General features: G+C 40.1%; 1 protein-coding gene across 1 annotated transcript in view; it reads left to right on the top strand.

The window, feature by feature from the left end:
* Positions 1 to 8,747: 8,747 nt before the first annotated feature.
* CNTN5 (contactin 5) overlaps positions 8,748 to 9,610 on the top strand; it is a 1,123,225-nt gene continuing 1,122,362 nt past the window's right edge. The window contains exon 1 of the mRNA XM_024574613.3: positions 8,748 to 9,130. The gene's annotated coding sequence lies outside the window, so the exon portion shown is untranslated. The remainder of the gene's footprint in view (positions 9,131 to 9,610) is intronic.

Genomic DNA, 9,610 nt, shown 5'->3' with positions numbered 1-9,610 from the left:
TTATTCATCGACAGAATTAGCTCCTCCTGATTAAAACTTTACAATTCTTGTTCCTTCAGATGATATATGTCCTAATTGAGCTGCTTCCTACCCCCAAATCACCTTCTCTCAATGCAGAATCTACTCATACTCATTATTTTTAACCTCCCTGAACAGAAATCTCCTGAATTTCCCTGAATCTGTGGCGGCACACTGTGCTACTATCGCAGGGATGGAGAGATGTAGATGTTGATATAAATACCCGTATCTACACAGATACAGACATAGCTATAGATAAGTGGCTGCGGATGTAGATGTAAACATATACATTTTTAATTACCTCTGGACAGTTCTTCCGCCCATTCTTCTGAGCCATTTCAAGTGCATGTCATTGGTGAAGAACTCCCTTCAATGCATAGAGAGCTATTTCCCCCAATCTTTTTACATAATCCTGTGAATACCTCAAATAAAGCACTTTGGACATTCTGTAAACTCCCTGAGAGTAACGATGGTACATCATGATATATGATGCAGCATTACATAATTGCTAGAAAATGTTTATTAAAGGAATGTGTGAACTAAAAATGGCAATATCTATTAATTATCATATTAATTTACCATGTAAAGAGACAGAAATCTAAATTTAAATACACCTATCCAAGTAGTTGGGCACTAAGAACCTCAAATTAGGAATCCTGCAATTAAAAATTTATTCCAGAACTCTTTCCTTAATATAAGACCAATAAATAATACTTAAGAAAAATAAATGCCCACATACAAAGTAAATAATTATTAATGCTATTTTTAATCTGTTAACTAATAAGTATATTAAGAAGGCTTTATAGGCAAGAATTAGATTTTTGTTAAAATCCAAATTGCTCAGGGATTTTAACAATAAATTGTTTCCAGTTTGTTTGTACTTTTGATTAAGAGTTGAAGATACTTATTTGGAAACATATTTTCATAGGAAATTATTGTAACACTAGTGTTTGATAGAAACAATGAAAGTAACCTTAAATTTAATTATGTGGGGAAAGACAAGCTCAATGTATTTGACTTTTTCTACTATATTCAGCTCTGACCTCTGAGTGAGCAAGTCCAACTGAAATACCAGCAAGAACGCTTCCTACTTTTTTATGCCATGTTGATTTTTTCAACATTAAAAATGGCTCTTGTGCTTTCATTTAAAAACAAAAACAAAACAAAACTGTGAGCACAGTATACAGTCAAGAACTAATGAAAAATGAAGCACGCATGTGTTTTACTGAAAACCAAAACATAAAATGTCAACAATTTAGACTTTAAAACAAAATTTATTTTTCATCTCTTCATAGAGATTTTCATTTTGAAAATATTTTCATTTTGAAGTAACTAACACAATTGAGAACAAATCAGGATAAAACTGTGTTTATATCCGTCAAAGAGAATCAGAGAAGTTGGAACTCTAATTCAGATCATATGGAAAGAGAGGTAAAGAGAATGAAAAGGAAGGGGAAGACATGTAATCCTGTTTGGAGTGCGGAGATGTAGGACAGCCAGAGTTTGCTCAGTTTAAATCATTTGAGTCCTGTACTTTGTTGGGAGAACACATTCCAGGGAAAACCGGCAGGCGAAGCTGACCTGGGAAAGGGAGATGGTGGCCTGAGTGGAAAGTACCTTTAAGAGGCTCAATCCTCCCAGTGAGTTTTCCATGAATCTAGAAATCATACTCTTTATGCCTTATCAAAAGATTAATTCTTTAGTCTGAAAACTGAAACATTTTCCCCTTATTCATCTAATATTGAAAAAGCTCTAATTTAATAACTTTGCTATTAACATTTTCAAACTTCTAGTCAAACATGCAGTTTAATCTGATACTAATAGATCATTACACTTTAATTGTGCTGATTTTCATAGTAAAACGACCATAGTTCCTACCATTTAGGGCTTGTCATTCATTGTTGGTGGTATTGTCCTGAAGGCTCACTATAAGTATAGAACACTTATTGCTGTCATTTTTTCACCAAACGTTGTCATTTTTTTCTTTTCTCATATTGTTTTCCAGTGGTTTTTGATATTACTTCTTTTGCTGCTGGGTTCTCATCAGTATCTGCTACCTCACTAGCAACCATCATTTAGCACAAGCCTAAGCCAGCATGATGCCACCTTGTTCAGTCTTTTGGCTTTTCTTGGGACTGTTCAACATACACTACTTCCTTTTCCTTAAAACGAGACTGTCAGCCCTCTGTGAGCTAATAATTAATAATCAATTAATGTTTGATAGTAAAGTTGCATTATATTGTACTTTGGCACCTGATGTAATTTCTTTTTATCTCATTAGGAACACCTTTTCACCAACTGCCCAGAGAGCTGGCTCACAGGGTACATAATTCCTTCCTTTCATGCATTTTGAGCATGCACGTAAATGATGTGGCACAGGAAATAATGAGGGGTGTACAAAAGCAGTGCCATGTAGCTATACTATACTGATTAATTTTTGTTGCCATATTAAATAGGTTTGGGACCCTTACAATAAAGGTGCTATTTAAGCATAAAATACTGGTGTTGTATCTGTACTTGCATAGCTTAGAAATTGTATCTTGAAATTTCATAGACACAAAGCAAGTTTTCACCATTGTCAGCAAGCAAAGCCAAGATAGCTATTCCAGAGGGGAGCCTCCTCTGTTGTCAGTCCTAATCCCTTCATTGCCACCTGTTGCCATGAGCTATGGTTGGTGGTGGGTCAGGTAGAAAGAATGCAGCCCTATTTTTATGAGCCCTGGTAAACCTAACATGGTGAGAGGACAGTGATTTTTTTTTTAATTTATAAAGAAAGAAATCAGATATAAATAGGGTGGATAATAAGTAAATGTGAAACACCAAAATGTAATTTCTTCTAAACAAACCAGCAATTACTGTTAAACTATGTATTTTCCTCCCACATTGTGGCCTGGATAAGCCAATTAGCATGTGGAATCATGTTGTTATTCAGGCAAAACACTAGAATAAGATAATATATAGTATCCATTTTTTAAGTATATGAAAAAGTTTTCCTGAAACCTCATATTTAAATTCATTTAATTCTGAACAGTGCTTAGAGTAGTTAAGTTCCTAATAAATGTTACAAGAATGAATCATGTCCCTGAGAATATACGAACACGCCATAAAACGCCAACTAATAGGTTTAATATGTGGAATTTTATCTTATTATGAACTTGTGCTAGTTTATTTTCCATTAATTGCATTCTCTCTATAGGAGGTCTGTTCTCTGCACATGGTTATGAACAACTTGTTTTGTGATGATTTGATTAATTTATGCTAATCAAAATAGGGATTGGCTTAGTGAAAGGTTAAGAACACTCATTGGAGGCAGAATATTTGAGTGAGAGTTTCAACTAGACCATCAGGATAAAATGGGACAAAGAGTTCATATAAAGCACACGCATTTCAATGCCTAGTATATAGTTAGCCCTCAACAAATGTTAATAGCTCTTATTTTGCCTGTAAGTGCAAGATCACCTATTAAGCATTTTGACACTTTACAACTTGCTGATGCATTTATCAGATGTACTATGTTAAATTGTATATATAACTCTTCTTATAGTTCCAATTGCTAACTTGGGGGTTCCTCTCAGTTCCCTAAAAAATGAGAAGATCCCTAGGACAACGCCTCAATGACATTCCTAATTAGAACACGAGTGCCATCTAGTGGTCACGGTTGCTAACTAACAGTTTACTGGTGAACAGAAAAGTAGGTGGTGAAGATGTTCTGTTTCTGCTTCATACTGCAATCTCCTGGAGTGAATCTCAGACAAACAAATGAGGCTTCCTATATGCACACTGCTCAACCAATTAAAATGTTTTAACACAAAATTTCAGCAGAGTGCTGGGGAAATTTAGTTTCTGGACTACCAGAAGAATATAGTCTAGTTCTAAATACCCACATAAAATACTTAAATCGGATTAAAGATACAAATTAGAAAAAAATATGATTCCAGATATAAATGAAACTAGGATGGGCTGAAACACAAAGGTGGATATGACATATAATAGCAAAAAAAATTGGAAGGAAGACTATTCTGATTTAGTGCAGAGCGTCAAAGAAATGTCAAGTTAATAGGAAACAGGAAAAAGATGGGAAATGATTGAGATGCCACACACATGACAATCCTTAAAGTGAGACACATTAACTGAGACAGAATATAAGAAGCTACTAGAGATTTTTAATCTCAGATTTAGAAGAGCAGTGTGAAAACAGAATATCTGGAGAAATATCTGGTCATGAAAAAGTGATTTAGGATTTTTTTCTTCATGGAAACAATTTTATGTTAGACAATCTTGGAGAATGATCACTATACAAAATGAAAATTAGGCGTCTACAAAAGTAGTGTTATAAAACTGATAGGCCTCCTCGGACTGAAGATGTATCTAAGGAAACATGCAAGCGCTTATCTAACAAAAGCTACTGTATAGAAACTAATAATAAGTTTTACTTTTACATTAATCTCAAATGTTACTCCTGCTTCCTAACATCTTAGTTTAACTGCCAGTGTTTTTTTGTTGTTTCCTAAGGAAGAATGTTTTTTGTTAGACCGAGATGTCATGGAGGATGAGCATGAGAAGCACTGGGAAGTCAGTCATGTCTGTGGCCTGTCTGCAGTCACAGTGCAAGCGAGAGCTGGCACTGTGAGCCTCCGAGCACTTGAAGCCGAGCGCCCCTTTCATACCTCCTGGTGATTTTGGTTGCAGATCTTATCAAGACATCTACAAAGTAATCTGTGTTCTTCAGTGTTGGTTACTGAACCAGCTGTTAAATTAATTAAGTCACTATATTTCTTGAGTCTGATTAAGATATGTTTATTTCTGCTTTCAGAAAACAGCTGTGATATAAGTCCTAAAACTTATGTTCTAAGAATAACAAAATAAAATTAAAATCATCATATGTTGTCCAGTTCAAGTAAAAGTTTACTTTTGGGTCTTCATGTTTTATTTCTATTTTTAGGGAATACCAGTGTATAGACAGAATCCAAGATTTTTATTTCCTTATTAGTTTTATTTCTAAGTAGTTTCACATCCACCATTATTTTTACCATAAAACATAGAAGATTAAAACATCAAAACACAAAATGTAAATGTTGAAATTGGCTCCGATATGCAAGGCAGGTGATCCAGGAAAGAAAGGATTGAACTCGATTTGAACTGAGCAGTACTCTCTGTTTCCCAACATTTTATGGTAAAACTTGCTGGGATCTAATGGTTGTTATGGTCTATTAATTACAACCTTGAACCTTATGTGAATCAAAGAAAAGGAGAGAAGAGGGAGGGCCTGATTTAAAGAAAATATTTGTAACACAAATAAGACAAAAGCTCAGAGGCAACTCAGCTGCTGCAGATGTGCTGCATCTGCTCCCCTGCCCACTGGGGACCCGCAGATGAAGAGATTAAGACATTTACTCAAAGACGGTCGGACAGGATCTGCCAAACAACGGGACGCAAGGTCCAGGTACTCTAACCACAGCATGGAGGAAATGACCCACTAAACCACTTAACCCACTTACAAACAGTATTTTTGACTCATTTAACATTCCAGTTATATTTTAATCAAGATAGACAATGATCTGGTTAATTTTACAATATCACTATTATTCTGAAATAGAAATAAGTGATATTTTAATAATCGCTTTATTTAGGTAAATAGAACTATGATTTAAAAAATGGACTATGAATACTCTGTAGTCTTCTAAAGACAATTCTAAGACAGAACAATATATTAAAATCTCATTTTCATATGATAAAAACAGAAACTTTTAGTTATGATGCATACAATTCATGTGAAAAACACTGATGAGTGCTAGGAATTTTTTTTTTAATCCTCACCCAATGACATTTCTTCACTGCTTTTAGAGAGAGAACAAGGGAAAGAGAGACACATCCATGCAAGAGAGAAACATCGATTGGTTGCCTCCTGTAGGAGCATGAACCAGACCGGGCAAACACATGCACCCAGGGGATCAAAACCTCAACCTAGGTATGGGCCACGACCCAGAACTGAACCTGCAACCTTTCAGTTACGAGAGGATGCTTCAACCAACTGCGCCACACAGGCCAGGGTAATGCTAGGGAATTTGAAGTAGTTTGTTTCTTCTTGGTAGAACTCCTACAAGAACATTTTTGTCTGCCTCTTTATGCACTACTTTTTTTCCAATTTCGGATGTCAACATGCTTACCCCTGAAACTTGTTATATAATAGGATACATGATCTATAGACCCCTCACTTTACAAACACAACCATTACAAAATATGCAGCACAAAAATAAACATATCAAAAATCTAAATTTTTCAGAAAGTTGTAGAAGTCAGAAAGACTAATATTATCTATAGTACATACATAGATGTTAATTTGAAATATATAATATCAATATAGAATATGTAATTAACATAGAATATGTCCTTGTAAATATAAGATGGAACATTATAAGTTATAAAATAAATAAAAACATAGTCACTCACTTTGTGTTGCAGAAATGTCATGTAACTTAGTCACCCTAAGTTGTGATTTGAAACTAACATTCTAAACTTGAACGGATAGACATAGATGTTACCATTCCTGATAGTAAGAATAGTATCCTGAGATTCAATATCTCCTTTCTCTCCCTCTAAATTATCAGATAACCTTGAAAGGAAAAATGCTATTATATCATCTACTTGTTGCTAAAATGTGTTCATGCCCAACTTGTGATAGATAATATTGTTTCCTTTATGAAAAAGTCGAAACCATAAGCCTTTAGATTCTTTTATTAAAAATGGAAAGATTTTTAAATCATCTATATCATTTGAAACATACACTTCCTGGTTCAGGTTAATCGTGGTAGAGTACCATGAATCACGGAGCTGCTACTGTTTCCTTCTTCGCACTAGCTATTACCCGCCTTACTGGCAAACTTGGGGCCATTTCTGACAAAATACAAATGAATTTTTCTCTTTAAACCCCATTCCTGGATATATTTCTCTACTATTTTCTCTCATTTTACCCTCTGTCTTCTTTTGACTGACGTCCACTTTTGATTAATTTTTAATTGAATACATTTTGATAAGCCAACTAAATCCTTTCTGAAGAGCCAGTCAAAAGAAAATGTATGAACTACATGAGCTACTGATGCAAATGCCAAAATTCTTAAGTCATGTACCATAAAGGTACTTAGGAAGTGAAGAAACTACAAGCAAGCCCACCTTCCAAGTCCCCCATTAAGACTGAATGTGCTCAGTTATAACAAACGTTTCAAGGCAAACCAATTGCACGACGGAAAAACAGGCTTTAAGCCCTCAGACTTTGAGTCTATTCTGTGATATACTTAAAGAGGTTATAAAAGTCCTGGTGCTTCTCCCTGTGAACCAATAGCCCGATGCGGGAGTGGAGCCAGTGAAGGAGAGAAAAAGCACAGACAAGTCGAATCTCTGCACCAACCCCTCAGTTAACACATAAAGAAAACAACCTAATTACTGGAAAGCGGGGAAAAAGAAAATAAAAAGTATGGGAGGGCAGAGAAGCATTAAATGCGAGCACACAAATTTGTCTCTGCTGTGGACCGAGACATCAGCCTAGATCCTGAGGGTAGCCATTAAAGACTGGATGTATGTCTAACACGTGCGGATGAATGAGAAGACGCCAAGGAGCAGAAAAAAAAAAAAAAAAGACCAATTTTAATTACTAGAAAAGCTGCAAGAGAGAGAACGCAGAGCCGGTGGCAGGAAGGCTTCCAGCTACAGGCTGCGCGGCACGGGGCTCCCCGTGCCAATCAGAGCCAGGGAGACCTCACTGGGGGGTGAAGTGAGCGGAGGAATGTGCCTCGGTGCAGGTCGGGCTGGGCTCAGACACGCGCGAAACACCCACCTCCGCGCCGTGACCGGAGGCTTCTCGAGCAGTTGCGTGCACAGACCTACAGAAATAGAAACCAGCATGTGGGCTTGCCTCTCCCTAAAACACAGGCGCCACCCGCGTTATCCACGGAAATACACCGCACCAGAAATGTCATAGAATTCATTTAGCAAGCACTCAATTAACACCAAACGCATCAGGACAATGAGAGAATGACTCAGAGAGAGGAAAAGTAGAAGGGAGGACTCGCAGAACAATGGCACTAAAGCTGCCACACTGTGGATTTACTACCTGGGTTATGTGCCCAATTACCTCCATTGTGGTATAAAAATTCAGAGACGGGGCTGCTGTCTGAGACTCAGGCAACTACTTCCCCGGCTCACTGCGAACGCACGCGGGGGACAGCGCCCGGGGGAGGTCGGGGCCGTCGGAGAGCCCGACGGTGCGAAGGTGCAACTCGTAAGTGTACACACAAAGAGCAGTCCTCCCCGTCCGGACCCGCCGAATTGCCCAAAGTGAGAAAGTCCGCTCGGGGGCCGCCCGAGTGAGCGCGGCGGCGACCGAGCGGGAAGCGCCGCGCCCGGGAGCCGGGAGCCGGGAGCCAGGGGCCGCCTCCGCGGCCGGGAAGGGACTCGGCTCCGGGCTCGCCGGCCGGCCAGCCCGCCGACGCGTCTGCCTGCAGCGCAGTCTACGGACCTCCCCCGGGGAGGGTGGCGGCCCCGCGTCCTCGGGGGCGGCGGGCTCGAGAGACCGGGAAGGAAGCACGGACACCCTTCTCGAGACAGACAGACCTTGAAGCCCGGGGACGCGCCGGGTGAACCTCCTCGGCGCGAGGCAGGGCGGCGCGGGGCCGGGCGACGGCGACGGCGCGGGCGGGCGGGGAGGGGCGAGGGACCGCCGGGAAGGACACAGCCAGTCAGAGGCGCGGGGCGCGGGGCGCGCGGACGCACTGGAGAACACGCGAGCCCCAAACACGCCAGCCGGAGGAGGCGCCGCGCCTACTTCCCCATATAACCAACTACGGAGTGCGGGAGCGGCGGCTGCGGGAAGGCGGCAGCCAAAGTGCCATTAAAGCTCGGGGCGGAAGGGAGGCGGTACCTGGGTCCTCTCTTCTGGGAGAAGCCGGGCGAGCCGGAGGAGTCCCTCCGAATGAGTCAACGCTCCCCGATTCTCTTCCGCCACAAGCTGCGGGGGGACCCCCGGAGCCGCGCGCTCTGAACTGTGCGGAGGGGCAGCAGCGGGGAGACGGGAATTGAGAGTCTCGGAGGAAGGACGGGGGAGCCTCGCCTCTCATTGGTAAGTGGCTGACATGCATTCCTTTGCCAGTGACTGCTTTCCCCGAATTGTGCACTTTATCTCCCAGGCGCTTTCAGGTTTTGACACACTCGCTTCTGCATAGACACCCTCTCTTGGCCATGTTGCCAGAATTTAAACACTGTAAAATAAAGCTTTTCTGTAATTTTTTAACATGCTATTTTTCTCTGCTGGGATTTTATGTAAGAAAAGTTGAAGCAAGAGTAAATATAACCTATTTGTATATCTCATAATGTCATCCAAAATAAGAGTAAACAGTTCCTACAACTCAACTGTAAGGTGATGAATACGAGGATAGGGTAGGGATTTTTCTAAAACAAAACAAAACAAAAACCGTAAACTAAACGAAATGTTCATAAAATAGGGTGCATGCTCAGGTGCTGAATGTGTGTCTTACGATTGAGCAATTTGTTTGGGAGAATAGAGACCAAGTGAATGGGCATCTGGCAGTGCAGGAACTTG

The sequence above is a fragment of the Desmodus rotundus genome, chromosome 5 (assembly GCF_022682495.2).
Source record: "Desmodus rotundus isolate HL8 chromosome 5, HLdesRot8A.1, whole genome shotgun sequence".
Taxonomy (NCBI): Eukaryota; Metazoa; Chordata; class Mammalia; order Chiroptera; family Phyllostomidae; genus Desmodus; species Desmodus rotundus.
The sequence above is the reverse complement of the archived record's forward strand: the minus strand, read 5'-3'. Positions and strand labels throughout refer to the sequence as shown.